This window comes from Triticum aestivum, chromosome 4D (genome assembly GCF_018294505.1).
Source record: "Triticum aestivum cultivar Chinese Spring chromosome 4D, IWGSC CS RefSeq v2.1, whole genome shotgun sequence".
NCBI lineage: Eukaryota > Viridiplantae > Streptophyta > Magnoliopsida > Poales > Poaceae > Triticum > Triticum aestivum.
This window is the reverse complement of record NC_057805.1, coordinates 165586707-165606755: the sequence shown is the minus strand read 5'-3', so window position 1 is coordinate 165606755 and position 20049 is coordinate 165586707. Positions and strand designations below refer to the sequence as shown.

General features: G+C 47.2%; 1 long non-coding RNA gene across 1 annotated transcript in view; it reads right to left on the bottom strand.

Annotated features, from left to right (window-relative positions):
* Positions 1–1334: 1334 nt before the first annotated feature.
* The window catches only part of LOC123097041 (uncharacterized), a 29613-nt gene continuing 10898 nt past the window's right edge, over positions 1335–20049 (bottom strand). Inside the window, exon 7 of the long non-coding RNA XR_006446892.1 lies at positions 1335–1353. This is a non-coding gene — a long non-coding RNA (uncharacterized lncRNA). The remainder of the gene's footprint in view (positions 1354–20049) is intronic.

The window sequence follows — 20049 nt, the reverse complement described above, 5'->3', positions numbered from 1 at the left end:
TCTTTATGATATATCTAGACTTACAGAATTTTGAAACTTGCAGTAACGATACTTTAGGTGATATATCTAAACTTTACAGAATTTTGTAGAAACTCGCTGCAAATCATTACTTATTTAGGTGATATATCTAAACTTACAGAATTTTAAAACTTGGACTGACGACATTTCTGCACACATGCCAACTATTCTGTGATTTGAAATGCGGTGAGATCCATCGTGTTGTTTTCCCGTCAGAAAAAACAGAGTACTTTGTACTGATCTATGTATGTGTTTGTATTGAGGTATTTTTCACAGTAGTTTTGATTGGTTTCAAAAAAGAGTACTTGAACGGATGCCTGTATGATTTTGTACTGAGCGTGTTTTCACATACTAGACTTTACTCTGTTTTTTCGGTGTCATTTTCCTCATAACTTTTCAACGGTTTACGATATCATCGTCCCCGAACTTGTATGGTTTTATATCGTTGAACCGAAAGAAAAAAATTGTGTTTCCTTTTTTCAACTTAACATTTTTTTCAACGTTGTTCTGGACTTCTCTCATTCCACGACTTGAACTTTTACCATTTGAATTTCCATGTGGTTTCCTTTTGTTTGACCTTTTTCCTCAAGCTTATCTGGTACGTCATGTTGAACTTACAACTTTTTAAATTGTGAACTTATTGTGTTTTTACAATTCCAAAGCTAGCAAGCAGTAGGAGATTCACCCAACAAAGGGGCTAAATTTCATTGAGCAGTCGTGGTAATACCACAGTCTGATCGATAGCTAGCAGCAATAGCAGTGATCACCAATACACATACACATGAACTGATAAGAAACTTGCACACGACCTGACAAACAAGAAAATACATTAACCGACAAAAAGAACACAATACACATGAACTAATAATCTCCACGGATAATGGCAGAGCTTTGTTGCATCTAGGTTCACCCGTTTACTTAAAGTAGAACTTCTCAGTCTTATTAATTCGGGTTGATGTTTAAATCTTCACCATTTTGGCCTACATCGGAATACTCAGAACACAACAATATTTGCTAAAGGTCCTGCAAATACAGAGTTACAGAACAAATTCTTTGTCCAATGACATCATAAGAGTCACGACCAGTAATCACAAACAACACTAGCTCGACCACCTGACATGTCTGTGCGGCAAGGGGAGGAGATACTCTGATGCTAGATGTGTAGAGACAACAATCTTACGCATAGAAGACGATGGATGACTCACGTAGGAGGCCTCAAACTGCTCGCCTGTTGCCACCGATGGCTATGGATCATGCAAAATCCTGACCAAAAGATCACATTCATTTTCACGAAACTAATCTCTTGAACTTGCTCCACGATAATCTTCGAACCTCCTACAAGAACAGTCGTTATTTTAAAGTCCACATGAATACCTACAAGCAATGATCACAAACATTTATGGAACATTCTTTTAAATAGGTATGCAGCAATAATTAGAACCAAAAAATAGGGTGAAACTATGGTATCTACATTAAATATCATCTAGATTCTAGCAACAACCGTTTTGCATGATCTTGGCATTTGGAATAGCATCCAACCACTATCAAAGTCCCATAAGACCGCATTTGTACTTACTATGACGATGTACTTGTGCTTCCCAAAAACATGCGCGGAAGCACAAAATAAACATTTAAATACATTGGTGCTCACAGGAATAGTCACAAATACCTAAAGAGCATGTTCTTCTCACATCTTCCCAACTACTCAGTTAGCAGAATACCACATTTATGCATTTTAATAGCAGGAGCAAAGAAAGAGAGATATTGCTGTGAGAGAGTGCCACTGGCGCACATAGATGACTACCATCAGCGCTCAACTTGGACGGCTGCCACCGGAAAAACAAATTGCAAACTACACAACTTCGAATAGGCCAAACCGGTAAGCACACCAGAATCATAAGCAAACCCACCAGGTACAGGCACACCCTCCTATTCACAACTCTGAACTATTGATGAACTCTATTCTCAAAGATAATGCCATATTGTGGGATCATTTAAGTGCACAACTAAGAGCACTATGAGACAAAACTATTGTACAACTACAACGGCAACTGCAAAAAAAAGTACAACATTGGTAAAAATAGATTCTTTGTGACAGCAGGGCAGATGGCAACTTGATTATTCAAATTCCAATTGCTTAAATCAGACCGTTCTAGCTTAGAATCTAGCTAACACAAAACAAATCTGAAGCGGTCGGCCTAGACACACCCCCAACATACCAGAAGAGCAATTTGCAACCTACATGGCCTTCGCCTGACCAAGATCTAAGCAGTCCTCACACGGGATCCAGGCACAGGAGCAAGAAGTGACAGCTTGCCAAAGTGTGAGGAGGGGCTCGTCCGGTGGCATATCAAGGAGAGATTGCGGTGGCACGGTGAGGCCGTGATGTGGGCATCCCTGAACTGATGTCAATTTTCTTGCCAAACTGTTGTGCAATCGTGCAATGAGTGAGCTACCATATAATATAAAGTCGAGCTCTCTCTAGCACACATCAAAATATTTTTTACGGTTGTTCTGTATGAACTAATGACAAAATACACATTGAACTGATAATAATATATTATTTTTTCATATAGGAAACATGTTCTTCTCCACATGAACTGATACTCTAACACACAGAGAATTGTTTCCATGCTTTTCTAAGAACCGAGGATAAAATAAATAGTGATTTTCTAGGGTCTCATTGCAACCTTGCTTCCTATTCAATTAAGATTCATGTGACACAACCTTGCTTCCCATTTCATCAGTACTAGTATGACTCAACAATAAGTTCAGAATTTGTAGACTGCATCCTTGTCACTACGACTCATCAGTACTATATGGGTGTTACTTTTAACATTAAGAATAGTACTGATCGGTACTAATATTGTGTAAGTTGTACTGATCAGTACTGCTACTTGTCGTACTGTTGAGCAGTACTGATCTTGCTAACACAGAGAATTTTTCATCTAGTCGACTTTTAACATTATATTAGAAAAAGAAATCTAGATCATTATCTTGTAGATATAGAGCATCAATTTGTGCATAGATTAATATGACAAGATTGTGCAGGAACATGTCACGAATATAAAGAAATAGCAGCAGCAGCAGGCAGAACGGGAGGGATTCACCTCTTATTGTACAAGATGCACCTCCCGTGAGTTTCAGATTGTGGAGAGAGGGAAAGGAGGCTGCCTAGGGATTTATACGAACACTCACCAGGCACAAACGCTACACACAATTCATGAGATAATTTCCTGCAGAGAGTGCTTGAGAGATAACTTACAGTTTACTATGAATTAAGAAAAGTATCTAGCACTAGTACTATGATAAAATGGATCTTATGCTATTGCAGTGTCAGGACCCCGATTCTAAGTCACACCCATCTAGCATGTAACACATCATATCACTTTGCGGCCTCACGCACGGTATTCCCACGGATGCCACCTTACCTGGCCCGAACCGTTTGCGCCTTTTGGCACACGTATATGATAGTGTCGCTAGCATCCATATGACAGAGAACCCGGGCCGACAAGACTAGTCGTGAATCCAAAGTGGCACTAACTTACAAGGACAGGTATACATGACCCAGCAACGAACGTGTCGGTCATCAACGTATGAACCCAAGTCGTAGCAAGCTACAAGGACTTAAAGGAACAATGCATGACACTTCCCCGAAGGGACAGACACAGGAACGAAGAAGGACACATGCCGGACAGCCTAAGTGTTCCGAAGCAGTAGCAAGCTACCATGGCTCAGTGGAAGCACTAGGAGACATTTCCCTGTAAGAGAGGCTACCAAGAATAAACAACTAGGTTGTCGGATCCCACACATACCAAGCATTTCAATAACATACAAACAATATGCTCGATATGTGCAAATACAACATGGCATCACAACAAAACTCTACGACTCAAAGTATTTATTCATTAGGCTCCGAGGAGTCAGATATTACAAATATGAGTCTGATGACCCAGCATTCAAGTCATACAAGCAATAAGCACATGCGGAAGCTTAACTTGTCTGAGTACAGACAACTACAAATAAAAAAGGCTGAGAAGCCTGACTATCTACAAGACCATGCCAAGGGCACAAGATCGTACATGAGGTAACAAGTTAAACATCGAAGTCCACGCGGAACTACTAGTGAGACTGGAGTCTCTCTGCAAAACATAAATTAAGCAAACGTGAGTACAAATGTACCCAGCAAGACTTACATCAAAACTAGCTACATATGCATCGGTATCAACAAAGGGGTGGTGGAGTTTAACTGCAGCAAGCCAGCTTTGACTCAGTGGCTATCCTGTACTACGAGCACTTTCTTTGAGTTGGCGCACACGAGTCCACATATTCACCAATCAATACACCACTATGGATCCGCTCCCGTCTCCCTACGAGAACGACATCCATAGCACTCATGCTTACCTTGCACATTTTAGAGTATCCACTTTCACTTATCTATGAACTGTATAGGCAAACCAGAAGTCCTTTACCGCGGACGCGGCTATTCGAATAGATCATTTATAACCCTGCAGGGGTGTACTTCTTCACACATGTTTCCACAACTTAGCGTCTGCACACGACATGTGCTCGCAGACTTCAAGCGAAAGCCGACGTGGGTGTAGACCACGACCTGACTAACCACACAAGTCCTTAGTCCAGGTTTATCGCCTATTCAGGTTCCATCCGCAGGTAGTTCGACCGAGGTTTCCACTATGGCCCCGAACGACGTGTGCAGGGTTCCCGAGGCACCAAACGGGCGTCCTGGTACATCGTGCCACGTGCCTACCGCATCACAGCCCACCCCTCGGGTCAGCGCTGCGCACGGCCGGCATACTACAAACACCAAAAACTACTTGTAACTCTTGGACAGAGGACAGGGGGGTTATTAAGTCGAGCGGGGTCATATTTCAGGGCCCAACGTGTGGTAGTAGCTGTTTATGGATCACAAACCCAAAACTCAGTCCCTGAGGACGGTTTCAATGAGACAACCCACCATGTACTCCTACATGGCCTCTCACTGCTACCTTTACCAAATCGTGTTCACACACTTAGCTCACACATAGTAGGACATGTTCATCACCATTCCAATTCATCCCCGATGAATCGGACCTGACTCAACTCTAAGCAGTAGCAGGCATGACAAACAAGCATGAATGAGTAGGCACATCAGGGCCCAAACAACTCCTACTCATGCTAGTGGGTTTCATCTATTTACTGTGGCAATGACAGGTCATGCAGAGGAAAGGGGTTCAACTACCGCAGCATGTAACAGTTGAATCATTGTTGTCCTAATGCAGTAAAAGTGAGCAGGAGCGAGAGAGTGGGATTGTATTAGAATGAACAAGGGGGTTTTGCTTGCCTGGCACTTCAGAAGATAGTATAGTTCTTCATCGGTGTCATCGATCTCATCGTCGGAACCACGTCTACTGAGAGGGGACAAACACCGGCAATCAAGAGGGAACACAATCAGTGCAATGCAACAATATGATGCATGAATGTGACATGGCAATATGCAGTGATTTGAGCTAATGCAGCTAGCAACAATTTAAATGGAGTTGGTTTGAACACTAGATTCAAATTCAAACTCCACATAAGACATTTCAAATGCCATTAGTTCAAATTGTCTTATACAGGAACTTTAAGTTGTTCAAACAAGCATGAAAATGCCATAAACAAATTCTTTGGATTTTTCTGATAATTTTTCATATATAAATTATTTCATTTGGAGCTACATATTATTTTCTATAATTTTTGGAATTTAGGACATTTTCTGAAATTTCCTGAATTATTTTAAATCCAGAAAATCATTTACAGCGTCAGCGCTGTGTCATGCTTGTGTCAGCAAGTCAACAGCCCTAACCAGGTCAAGCCTGACCAATGGGGCCTACTGGCCAGTGACCCAGAGCTGCCTAGAGTCACAAACAGGTGGGGTCGGGTCAACGACCACGTCAGCGTAGTCAAACTCACACGTGGGCCCGCTGTTATTAGATTAAACTTAATCTTATTAAGTTAGCCGGTTAGTTAGGCGGTGGGGCCCGACTGTCAGTTTCAGTGGATGGTTAATTAGTGGCGCAAATAGCCGCTAATGACGGCCACATCGGCGGTCACCGGAGCCTGACCGGTGGCGACCAAATCGACGGTGGCGCGGCTCGGATTTGAGCTACGGGCGGTGGTTTGGCAGGGCACCGGGGAGGAGCTCTTGCTCGTTCGCATTCAAAGGACCGGACGGGAGGCCGCAGGGTGGCCGGGAGCAGCGCCGGCGGCGAGCGAGGCGGCGCCGAAGTTCGGCCAACAGCGGTTTGGGCGATGCGGGGCACGGGAGGAGCCGTGGATGGTCGTGTTCGACTCGCGGGAGTGCGGTGAGTGAGGGAGTCCTGGACTAAGGGGTCCTCGGGCGTCCGGCCTGTTAGCCATGGGCCGGACTGATGGGCTGTGAAGATACGAAGACCGAAGACTGCACCCGTGTCCAGATGGGACTCTCCTTGGCGTGGTAGGCAAGCTTGGCGACCAAATATGTAGGTTCCTTTCTTTGTAACCGACCTTGTGTAACCCTAGATCCTCCTGGTGTCTATATAAACCGGAGGACTTAGTCCGGAGGGGGATATACTCATTACCATAGTCATACAGGCTAGACTTATAGGGTTTAGCCATTACGATCTCGTGGTAGATCAACTCTTGTAATACTCATATTCATCAAGATCAATCAAGCAGGAAGTAGGGTATTACCTCCATAGAGAGGGCCCGAACCTGGGTAAACATTCTGTCCCCTGTCTCCTGTTACCATCGACTTTAGACGCACAGTTCGGGACCCCCTACCCAAGATTCGCCGGTTTTGTCACCGACATTGGTGCTTTCATTGAGAGTTTCACTGTGCCGTCCCTTAAAGGTTTGATGGTGCCCTCAATCTTCAGCGACGATGTTGTCCAAAGTGAGACCTTCCTCCCCGGACAGATCTTCGTGTTCGGCGGCTTTGCACTGCGGGCCAACTCGCTTGGCCATCTGGAGCAGATCGATAGCTACGCCCCTGGCCACCAGGTCAGATTTGGGAGCTTGAACTACGTCGCGGACATCCGTGGAGATTTGATCTTCACTGGATTCGAGACCGCGGCGACCGCTCCTGTTCACCTCGATGAACATGACCTAAATCTGTCATCGGACCGCATTCAGAAAATAGCTCCTGTAACTGCTCTGGCCTTAGATCCGGAGCATACGGCGCCATCCAAGGACTGGAGGCTCAACCCCACCACGGAGGCCACAGATTCCCCAGCGTTGGAGCCGCATACGGACTTAACCTCACACAACATCTGTGTCATCGGAACTCCGGACTCGTCTCTGGTTATAAGTTCCGAACCATGTGAGTCCGCGGATGCCGAACTTGATCGCTTATCCATCTTCGAGTTCAGCGCCGCAGACATCTTCCAGCACTCGCCCTTGGGCGATGTGCTGAATTCATTAAAGAACCTGTCCTTGGCAGGGGACCCGCAGCCGAACTATGTCCGGTTCGAACTAGGGGCTGATGATGGAGAATCTTGCTTCCCACCCGCCACCCACTTCATAGCCACAGTCGAGGATTTAACTGACACACTTGATTACGACTCCGAAGACATCGACGGTACGGACGACGATGCTGATGAGGAGCAAAATCAAAATCCGCCATTCACTGGACGCTGGACGGCCACTCCTTCGTACGACGTGTACATGGTGGACACACCCAGAACAACCAATGACGATGACAAAGAAGATCCAGTTGAGAATAAAACTCCTGAGACACAGAACAAACGCCGGCGTCCTCGGCGCCGCTCTAAGTCACGTCGTTCCAAAGACAGCAACGCTGGCACCGGAGGAAATAATACTCCGGAAGATGCCGGAAACGATGAAGACCTTGTTGAGGCAACTTCCAAACAGGGGGAACCAGGAAACGGACAAGTTAGCCCTGATGACAGGCCACACATGACAATTCGGAGGATGACAATTATCTCCCGCTCTCCGAATATGAGACAAGCCTCGGCGACGAAAAATTCGTCGTGCCAGAGGAACCCTCCGAGCAGGAGTGCTTCAAGCGCCGGCTCATTGCCACAGCAAGAAGCCTGGAAAAGAAACGGCAGCAGCTTCAAGCTGACCAAGATCTGCTCAACGATAGATGGACTGATGTCCTAGCAGCCGAAGAATACGGCCTCAAACGCCCCGCCAAGAGTTACCGAAGCGCAAACTGCTGCCTCGGTTCGATGAGGATGCACCGAAGTCCGTACCTCCCTCGCGCAATATGGCTAACAGACCACTACGTGGTCGGGAGGAAGCGGCAATTCAAGCCGAAAAGCAGCCTATACCACCGGAGCATGAAAACAAATATAAAGCAGCCCGGAATTATGAACACGGCACTCGACAGGACCTGGATAGCATAACAGGATATACCAGATCGATCTATGGATCGCAAAGACGCACCTCAACACGCGACGACGGCCATCTATTCGGACGTACCGAACCTAGTCACGCCCGGGCCGAAAACCGCAGACGAACTCCATCAGAGATACGTCGCGTTGTGGCCCGATATAGAGGAGCCGCACACCCCCTTTGCTTCACTGATGAGGTGATAGATCATGAATTCCCTGAAGGGTTTAAACCCGTAAATATTGAATCATACGATGGAACAACCGATCCCGCGGTGTGGATTGAGGATTTCCTTCTCCATATCCATATGGCCCGCGGAGACGACCTTCATGCCAGCAAATACCTCCCGTTAAAGCTCAAAGGACCAGCTCGGCACTGGTTAAACAGTCTGCCTGAAAACTCAATTGGCGGCTGGGAGGTTCTGGAAGACGCCTTCCGCGGCAACTTCCAGGGTACATATGTCCGGCCACCGGATGCCGATGATTTAAGTCACATTGTCCAGCAGTCCGGGGAGTCCGCCAGGAAGCTCTGGACCAGGTTCTTAGTTAAAAAGAACCAAATCGTAGACTGTCCTGACGCAGAAGACCTAGCGGCCTTCAAACACAGCATCCGGGATGAGTGGCTCGCCCGCCACCTTGGTCAGGAAAGACCAAAATCCATGTCAGCCCTTACGGCTATGATGACCCGCTTTTGCGCGGGAGGAGACAGCTGGCTCACTCATAGAAGCAATAGCGCCAACGACCCGGGCACTTCCGAAGTCCGGGACGGCAATGGGAAGCCACGACGCAATAAAAACAAGCACCTCAATAACAATGAGGGAACACGTGACATAGCGGTCAACGCTGGATTCAGCGGCCCCAGACCCGGCCAACGAAAAAAGCCGTTCACGACAAAAAGGGACGGACCATCCAATTTAGACAGTATATTGGATAGGCCCTGCCAGATTCATGGCCACCCCAATAAACCAACTAATCGCACTAATAGAAGCTGTTGGGTTTTCAAACAGGCCGGCAAGTTGAATGCCGGACACAAGGAGAAGGGGCCGCCCGGCGACAGCGACGGCGAAGAGACTCACCAACAGAACACCGGGGGACAAAAGCAGTTTCCTCCCGAAGTAAAAACAGTAAACATGATATATGTCACATACACCCCTAGAGGTGAATGCATGGAAAACTCCCCCCATACAGAAGATCATACTATGGATACCTCAGCCGAACCACAAAGCGGCCTCACCTCACCGCATACTTCATCGGTCAGGACGCCGCCAGTCTCCGTTCAACGCGACCGGTCAATGTTCATACTGGACTAGCAATTCGGCTTCCGCCGCTCGCCTAATATGCCTGCGAAGTCAGTTCCACGCATATATAATTATGCACTTAAAATACCCTGGGCATCAGCGGGAGCACAATAAGGATAGGCCTACAAGCACTCCCATAAACTCTCTTGTTTTCCTAACTATTTTCCTTTTTTTACTATCCTCTCTACAGATGGCTCAAAGGCTGGTCACCCACGGGCTCTATCAGAGTTCGGATTCATACACTCATCCAAAAGTCATTTCCGTCAAGGAATACCCTAACCGAGGATAGGCGACGCAGACGTGCGACAGGAGGTCCAAAATAAATTTTTGTAGACCGTACTCAGTATTTTTTAGCCTGTAAAGTACCTTTAGCCTCAGCCTTCCACCCTTGGCATGTGAAATAGCCAGGGTATGGCTTCGTTATTTATATAAACGATTGGCACATCACTCAGATCCCGGTAAAAATAATCCACTCTTTTCTAAAAGACCGAGTTTTTGCCCCTACGGTTGTTTCAAACATACACCTCGGCATAACTTGCCAGGGGCTTGGTATGGGAACAAAACGAGTTGCCGACAAGTCCGAACAGCTCTATGGCGTACTTCGGCGTCGCGAGTTTGGCCTTATATGCATCAGCTCCGAATCATGTCTTGGGTCAATAGTTGGGTTGCCTAGCTCCTGTGCTTGCTACCTTACGTTCCGCTATATCGGCTAAGGTAGTAAAGGGAGAACTACTGCGATTGTGCTTCCGGTTAACCTGGTTAAGCACCTCAGTAGAGAAAGCCGAAAACTGACTGTCATGATGCAGCGAGAGCTGGTCAACCACTCGATGACTTATTGAAATCTTTCGTAGTTCATTCCGTGTCACACGAAGGACCTCTCCCAGGTCAAATATGTAAGCGCATCATACGAGAATAAGCCGCGTACATACCAGGGGCTATATCGTAGACCCACCATAAAACTCCTATGGCTAAGTGAAAGTGTTAAGCTCTATAGTCCGGTTGCCTAGTTCGCTGCATTGACACCTCCTTCACGGACCAAGACGTTGGGTCAAGAGTGATCATATGCTTTTCCGAACACCCCCGTATTTCCTACGAGGGGGCTGAAGCTGACGACTGGAAAACTTTCAGATCATATACAAACGGCCGCACAGGAGGAACAAAAGCCTTTAGGCAAAACTAAAATATAGACTGATTATAAAAATTGTCTTTTACAATTCGTACAGAGTTCACTCGAATATTATGCCTTTTGAGCATTGACCCTCTATCAAGCGGGCAGCCTCCAAGACGTCCTCAAAATAATGCTCCGGTGCGTGATGGTCCTTGCCCTTGGGTGGACTCTTCGCCGCAACATCGATGGCCTTCATCTTCACTCAATATGTCTTGACACGGGCAAAGGCCATCCGTGCACCCTCAATGCACGCCGACCGCTTAACAACGTCGATACATGGCGCCGCATCAACAAGCCGCTGCACCAAGCCGAAGTAGCTATTCGAAATAGACTCAGTCGACCACAGCCGGATTATGACGTTTCATGGCAGCGCCGGATATCCTATGAAGCTCGGCCCATTGGGACATCTGTTCATTCAGCAACAGAGGGCGCTTTGATGCGCCAAATTGTGACCAGAAAAGCTTCTCCGTTGCATACCCCTCTCGCGCTTGGTAAAACTGTGCCGCATCAGAAGAACTCTTCGGCAAGTCTAAAAACTCGTCTAGAGAACTCCACACTTGGTTAAACTCAGCATAGTTCGGATCGCCAAACTTAGTCTGTAGTAAAAATGGCTTACCGGCCGCAATCTCCCCAGCTTGCCGGATCTCCTCACGGGCTGCTCTAGATTCGGACCGCGCTTCTCTCGCCGATCGCAAGGCCTTGTCAAGTTCAGCCGTTTTGGCTTCATTCCCCTTCTCAAGGAATTCATAGCGGCTAGTAGAATTTTTTAGTTCGAGCACCATCATGGATATTTTCTCCTCGTCTTGGTGCCGAGCAGCTTGTTCGGCCTTTAACTCAGCCGATGCCTTTTCGGTAGCCGCATTACTACCGGGCCTGCTCCTTGGCCCGGGCCAGCTCCGCCCGAAGAATCTCAACGGCGGCGGCACCATCTGCAGCCATGCATATCCCAGTATGCAACTTTCAGCGTCACGCTTATATTACAAACACGTATGTGTAAGGACTGCTCCGAATACATACCTTGCGACTCGTCAAGACGCATATTGGTTAACGCAATGTCATCCCCTGCCACATCAAGCTTCCGCTGCAGCTCGACAATATCCGTAGTCCGGATAGTCGTCGGGGGGAAACAACATGTGTTGCAGTTAACCAGATTAGTCCTTTAGTGTTTCTTCTTGATCCTCCGTTCGCCTCCCATGGGAAGCCAACCCGAGTCTCAGGGGCTACTACCTATACACAGGTGCATTTTTGCAAATAAAATATAGTTGAAAATATTACATCACAAACCTCGAAGCCTCTTAGCAGGCTCATGAAGGCTTCATTCAATCCGCTCTTCGCGGACAGAATCTTCTCAACCACCGTACCCATCAAGGTACGCTGTTCCTCCGAGACAGATGCTTTTCGCAGCATATCCATCAACATATCCGGCGCCGCCGGGTCTCCGGAAGCCGCTGTAGGAGCACGACCATCCTTTGAAGGAACCTGTTCACCCGTCTCCAGAATCATCGTTGGCTGAAAACCGGATAGTCCGGGGCCTTCACTGTTAGCCCCCGAATCCCGGACGATCGGAGGCTCACCTTCGGGTACTGCCTTCTTCATCCCCCGCGCCGCTTGTTGATCAAGAAAAACCTTCCGAGATGACACTTCGGAGTCGTCCGCCTTATTGGGCGAGGTCAGGGGAGGCGTCTCGCTTTCCATCATCTCTGGGAGAAGATCTCCCGAAGAAGAGGACTGCCCAGGAAAACTCTGCGCCGAACTATAAAGATACACATGTACGTTACATGTCTCTTCGGTAACAGGAAAGGAACGGGATGTGATCAAAGCACCCCGGATTCACTTACGATTTGGTCAAAGGCTTGTCCTCACGACGGAGCTGTTCAGCGGCGTCGCCTTCCAATCCCGAGCCGCCCGACGATGGCATCTTGCCCCTCTTGGGAGACCGCCCCTCCCAACCTTCGGAGGCGGCCCTTTTCTTCCTGAATGGAGAAGGGATGCTTGCTTCTCCTTCGCCTTTGTCTTCGGGCGAAGAAATGTCGATTTCTCCGGACTCGGTATCTGATTTACCTCCGGAACGAAGGTCTTCCCACTCTCCACCTTGCCCCCCTCTACCGGCGCCTGGTACGGTGCCGGTGCCAGCATCCTTGTTAACACGGGGTCCGCTGAGTCTTCGGGAAGAGGGGCCGGACACCTAATCCGTTCCGCTTTCTTTATCCAGCCCTGGAAAAAGAAGGTTTGCTTAGTGTCTTACCACAGGATACCTGATTAGGAGGTGTTCGGCGGATGGATACTTACCGTGGTATCCGGATGGTTACAGTCAAGGCCGATGTCTTCGGTAGTATCCGGCCACTGTTTTCGTTTCCCGAAAAATAATTTCCACATCCCTTTGTGCGTAGTGCCGAAGAAGTGTTGAAGTGTCCGCGGCCCTTCGGGATTAAACTCCCACATGCGGAGAGGTCGCCTTTGGCACGGCAAGGTCCGACGAACCAGCATTACTTGAATAACGTTGATAAGATCAATGTCCCTCTCAAGGAGGCTCCGGATGCAACTTTGCAGAGTCTGTACCTCATCAGTTGACCCCCAGTCCAACCCCTTATTGATCCATGACGTGGGCTGAATCGGAGCGCTGGATCGAAATGCAGGCGCAGCCGCCCACTTGGAGCCGCGGGGCTCGGTGATATAGAACCATTCCCGCTGCCATAGGTCAGAGGACTCGGTGAAGGATCCTTTAAGCCAAAAAGCGCTATTAAGCTTGCTCACGGTGGCGCCACCGCACTCTGCCTGCTTCCCCCCTATCATCTACGGCTTCACATTGAAGGTCTTGAGCCACAAGCCGAAGTGTGGAGGGATTCAAAGGAAGGCCTCGCATGTGACGATAAACGCCGAGATAAGAAGAACAGAGTTCGGGGCCAGATCGTGAAAATCCAGCCCGTAGTAGAATATGAGCCCTCGAACAAAGGGATTAAGGGCAAAGCCTAACCATCGGAGGAAGTGGGAGATGAACATGACCCTCTCGCCGGATCTGGGGGTAGGGATAACCTGCCCTTCGGCAGGGAGCCGATGGAGGATTTCTGCGGTCAGATATCTCGCCGCCCTAAGCTTCGCAATATCCTCCTCTGTAACAGAAGAAGCCGCCCACCGACCGGGAACGCTGGATCCGGACATGACTAAGGTTTGAGGTGGTCGAAACTTGGGTTCTAGAACTCGAGATAGCAAGGGCTGAGGAAAAAGCAAACGTGGAAGAGGGGGAGGCGGGTCTGTACCCCCTTATAAAGGCCATGAGTATCTAAACGTCAACTCTCGGGCCTTGAAACTTGCCTGTTTCCAAGGAGTTGTACCACAGAGACGGTTGGGTTACCCACGTCTGTGTTAATAAGAATCCCTTAATAAAGGGGACACAATCTCGGCTGGGATAAGACGTGTCAATAAAGCCGCGCCTCGAAACCCGGGGCTGCAGGCCAACAACGGGTTTAAAGTAATGTCCCGACGGTGACGTGGCATCATGCTATAAACAGTTGTCGGTGGATTAGATTTATAAATTATTGTGCCCTCCGTGGAAGTATACAAGACTTATGTTACAGGTCCGGACACGTTCAATACGTCGGAAGACTATCTTGGAGTTCGAAAGGAGGAACCCGCCTTGCAATGCCGAAGACAGACCTACGCGTCGGATACCTTGTCATTGAAGCCAGGTTCAGGGGCTACTGAGGGAGTCCTGGACTAAGGGGTCCTCGGGCGTCCGGCCTGTTAGCCATCGGCCGAACTGATGGGCTGTGAAGATACGAAGACCGAAGACTGCACCCGTGTCCGGATGGGACTCTCCTTGGCGTGGGAGGCAAACTTGGCGACCAAATATGTAGATTTCTTTCTTTGTAACCGACCTTGTGTAACCCTAGATCCTCCCGGTGTCTCTATAAACCGGAGGACTTAGTCCAAAGGGGGATATACTCATTACCATAGTATACAGGCTAGACTTCTAGGGTTTAGCCATTACGATCTCGTGGTAGATCAACTCTTGTAATACTCATATTCATCAAGATCAATCAAGCAGGAAATAGGGTATTACCTCCATAGAGAGGGCCCGAACCTGGGTAAACATTGTGTCCCCTGTCTCCTGTTACCATCGACCTTAGACGCACAGTTCGGGACCCCCTACCCAAGATCCGCCGGTTTTGACACCGACAGTGAGTTCAGTGGTGAGCTCGGACGCGTGCTTGCACGGCCGTAGCCGCGGTGGCGACATGGCCGGCGGCGAGGAGCTATCGGCTCCGATGGCCACGGTGGTTAGAGGACGCGGACGAGCGCGGGGAGAGAGGGGAAAGGAGCAGAGGCTCACAGCGAATCCATCAGAGGCAATGGCGAGATCGGGGAGGGTCTGGAGCTCGCGAATCCACGGTGAGGTTGCCGGCGGCCAGAGGTTGAAGATGAGGTCGGGGACGATGCTGCAGGGCGCTTCCGCTCGCGTGGCTTGGCGGAGACGGCGTAGAGGTCGACGGCGAAGCTTCTTGGCGCGTCAGGGAGGCGTGTGGAGGCCGGTGGCCGTGGTGGTGCTCGTCGGCGCGCTGCGAGGCGCTCGGTGGCTGCGCGCGCGAACACTAGGGAGAGAGGGAGGAACTAGAGAGAGGGGAAGAGGCAGAGGGATCCTTCAGCAACAATCCCACGCTTAAAAGGATGGTGGATGCGTTTCAAAGTAGCGAGGAGATATAATGCCCTTAATACCATAACGAGACATCTTAGGGGAGGTGACTCGTAGAGCTATTCCCTTAAGTGGCAAAAAGAATTACTTTTGATATAAATATCATTGAAACTCTTCATACCAGCCTGATGCAATTCACAATTGATCGTTTGAAGGAATTCAAAAGAATGACATACTCAGTTTGGAAAGGGAACTAGAGTTAGAAGACAACTCGGCAAACGGAAGGCACATTCCAATTGATACCGAGGATGTAATCTAGTGTCTGAGCGTGCTCTCAAGAACTTGAACATTTCTATATTCATCAGGGTCTTACAACATCCGCGTCGAGGATCCTGGCAACACATCATACTACCATGATGAATAGTGATGGACGATGCCGATGCAAAGGAAGACAACACTTTCTCAGATTTGTTCTTAGCAATGCCAAGGAACAAAAACCTGGATGATCGACCGAGAGACATTTAACACTCCGCTTCTAATGTTCTCCTTAATGTACCGGCTTAACCCAATACCATTCGGTATCTGGAACATCAAGTAAAGGTCTGACTTCGGGAGAACAAAGGATCCATAAGGAACAACTTCTAAAATAAGTCACACAACATCCTCATGGAGAAGATGGTCAACTTGATCATTCAAGATGCTAGAATAATAGATCTTCCGGCTAGGTGTGTCGGCCAGAACATCAACCTTGTCGGGACCTACATCATAGACCTTGGAAAAGTTCCAACCATCATATCTGCCTGAGATTCAGATCTGGTTGGTAACAGGATATTTCAGTCAGCATATCTGGAAAAGAAAGTTTGCAACACAAACCGACAAGATGACGTTGCGAGATTCTCGGGAAATGAGCAACGATAGCAAGCTCCAAAACATGAGCGGGTTCTGCTACAAACATGTGAACATGCTGTCCAAGACAAGCATGACCACATAGTAGTCTTACAACGAAACACTACCGAGTCCAGGTGGGGAACCATCATCGAGGATATCGAAGTCTTGTGCACTTAAATTAGACATCTTTACCTTGAACAAATCAATCAGTGGCTTTGTGTGCTAGGAAATACATATGGAATGAAGATGATTAGTCTATCAGACCATAGAATACTTCGCACCTGCATGACTGACTTGGGATGATCCCTTAGGAAACAAAAACAAACATTTCTCAAATTCATGGCGGCAACTTGCACCTAATGCACGTGAACTTGGAGAAAGTCACTTTTTACACCGAACATATGCTTCATGAGCTAGCATGAAGAAATGCTTTCAAAGTTTCCAACACTAGCTTAATGTTCAACATGAATCATAGACAAGATGAAATTATTGCCGATGGGCTCAACAATAAGTCATCCAGATTTCCATGAAGATGGAATTCCACAACTATGCGAACAAAGCGATAGCGTTGGTCAGACCAAAAGATATAATGGTGCATTCTCGAGGGATCAATCACGAATAAGACAGCATTACGAACACCGTTTGTTCTGATTTGATTTGACGATAGCCCACACTCAAGCCAAAGTTCTGACAAGACAACAGATCCAACAACTGATACGAGGACAAATTGATGAAGGTATCATCTTTCTTCAACGCACACACAAAGTGATATCCCTTAAAATGAACTAAGTCAGACAAGCTTTTATCTTCCAACTCTCCAAGTTGTTGTTTGGCTTAACCAACTAGCTCAGGGGTATCCAACACGGATTCTTGGAGAAGGGGTGGTTTACAAGAAACCAACTTGATCACAAACTCAACATAGCGGTCAGGTGACAACCTGGTAACACTTCCGAGAAGATATTCCGAAAATCACGAACCACCGGTATGTCACTAAGCTCGAGAACAATCTTGATTTTCGGGGCAAGATGATGTGATCAAGAGAGTCATGGATTGACACAATCCTATCTCATTGATCGAGGAGTGCACCAGGGAAAATGGACTAGGTCGCACGATAAACCTTAGGATGATGATTCAATAACCAACACACTAAGAATAAGATTATTGTGGAGTATTGATTTCACACATCATAGTTCACTTGTCAGCATTCCGGTTACAACCAACACGGAGACCGAGGGATGAATAATGATGGCGAGAAGTATCACTGCATCAAGAATTCATGAGAGATTGTGCAATCCTCACGTAATTCTTGATATGAAAGAGGGTGACACTCCAAGGTAGAACAGATCAAAGGCTGGATTGGCATTTTGATCTGTGGAATACAACTACTTTGACCCAATCCTAGAAATGGACAAGGTACTGGAGTATGTTTCTCCTAATCATTCTTAATTAGAACGGCTTGACGGACCACAAGAATAATAGGCACCGATGAACACGAAGGCACAACTATTTCTGACTATCACTTGATAGACGGAGGTTAGGATACAACTAAAGAGGGACAACTCAAAGGAACATATGTTTTTCTGAGTTGTGGATGCATGGATTAGTATGTCGAACAAATTCAACATATTTCTTTTTTTTTGACTATATACTGCAAGGCAACAGCCTCACAGTCCTTTATTAATAACTAAAAAAGAAGTATAGTTACAAGTTTACAAATTTACAAGAAAAGAGAAGAGATACTTACAAGAATAGGGTCTAAGAAAGGTAGCTATCCAAGACAATAAACTATCTTTATATTTACATCTAATTCTATGAGACAGCAGAGAAATGTCATGGATAAAGTTCCTTCTCCAAGCTCTAAAAGAAGGTTGCTCATTTCTGAAGATCTTCCCATTCCGTTGTGTCCAAATATTCCAAGTAGCAGTGAAAACAACCTCAGTGAAAAAAGGATGACCGAAATCCCTCCTAACTGTTTGAGCCATCTCATATGTGGTTTGGTTCGGTTGAACGGACCAAGATATCCCAAGATAGTTCCAAACCCTTTGACTAAAATTGCAAGCAAAGAAAAGATGAGCCCGATCCTCATGTTGTGCAAGGTTGCATAGCACACATGTGTCATCCTGAATGATCCAATCTCGACGTTGCATCATATCCCTAGTGTTCAAACGATCCATTAAGAGAAGCCAGCCAAACACTTTGAACTTGAGCGTGCATGCACACTTCCAAATCCATTTGAAGGTGGGGTCAACCACTAGGTGTGAGAAGCAAGAGTCATAGTATATCTTTGACATAAAAGCACCAGACTTCGAAGGCCACTTCCAAATGTCTTTGCTCTCTCCATCCAGATTGATCAAAGGCAGCAGGGCCTGAAGCTGTGTGAATTCCGAATAGGCCTCCTGTGACAGAGGCAAATGGAAATGATCCAAGGCATCAAGCAGCTCCATAAACTCCTTGACAGTGCTTGCATCATCAACTACAAATGAATGTAGCCTTGGGAAGCAGTCTTGTAAAAGGACAGCACGATTTCCCAGCTGCCAACGGTCGAGCCAAAAAAGCACCGTGTCGCCAACATGAACTTGTGGAACAGCTAGCTTGCAGAAATTGGGATATAAACGCATGACATCACGCCACCAAAAGGAGCCACAGATCTGAGTGCTTTGAGGTGGTGACGATGCGTAATAAGTGTCCCAAATTAATGATACCCAAGGCACGTCCACTTTATTAAAGAACTTGAAGAGATGCTTTAGTAACAAAGCCTCATTTTGAATGCCCAAGTTAAGAACACCCAAACCACCAAAATTCTTAGGGCGACAGACTAAATCCCAAGCAGCCAATGATTGGCGTGGGTTATCCGTGTTGCCTCTCCACAGACATTGTCTCATGATTCACTCTAACTGCTGCAAAATGCCCTTGGGAAGAGATAAGGTACACAAAGAAATATATTGGCATGGAGCACAACACCGACTGTAGAAGTTGTAGTCGGCTTCCTTGATTTAGCAGGCATAAGGAAGCAGATAAGCGTCGCTCAACGCGATCAACCAGAGGCAGCAGATCATAGATTGCAGGCCTAGAAGTTCCCATTGGCAATCCTAGATACGTGAATGGCATTGACCCAACGTCGCATCCGAGCAAAGAAGCCACCCTAGCACCTTCCTGATCAGTCATATTGATTGGAATGAGTGAGGACTTACTAAAGTTTACACGTAATCATGTTGACGCCGCAAAGGTGTCAAGCATCTCCTTGAAAGCAATAAGCTGATCATCGATCGCAGGCAGAACAATTAAAGTGTCGTCGGCATATTGTACAATCGGGTAGTCTCTGGAGCTGGTTGGGATTGGCAGTGAGAGGATGTTCCTGGAACACATCTCGTTGACTACAGATTGCAATAAATCAACCGCGATCACAAAGAGCAACGGTGATAGAGGATCCCCCTGACGCACGCCCGTTCTGCAAACAAAATGATTGCCCGGCACACCGTTGAGAAGCACAGAAGAAGATCCCGTAGACAATATTAAAAGATCGTGGATGTCGCCTAGAGGAGGGGGGTGAATAGGCGATTTAAAATAATTACGGTTTAGGCTTGAACAAATGCGGAATAAACCTAGCGGTTAATTTGACAAGCACAAAACCTACAACAAACAGGCTCACCTATGTGCACCAACAACTTATTCTAAGCA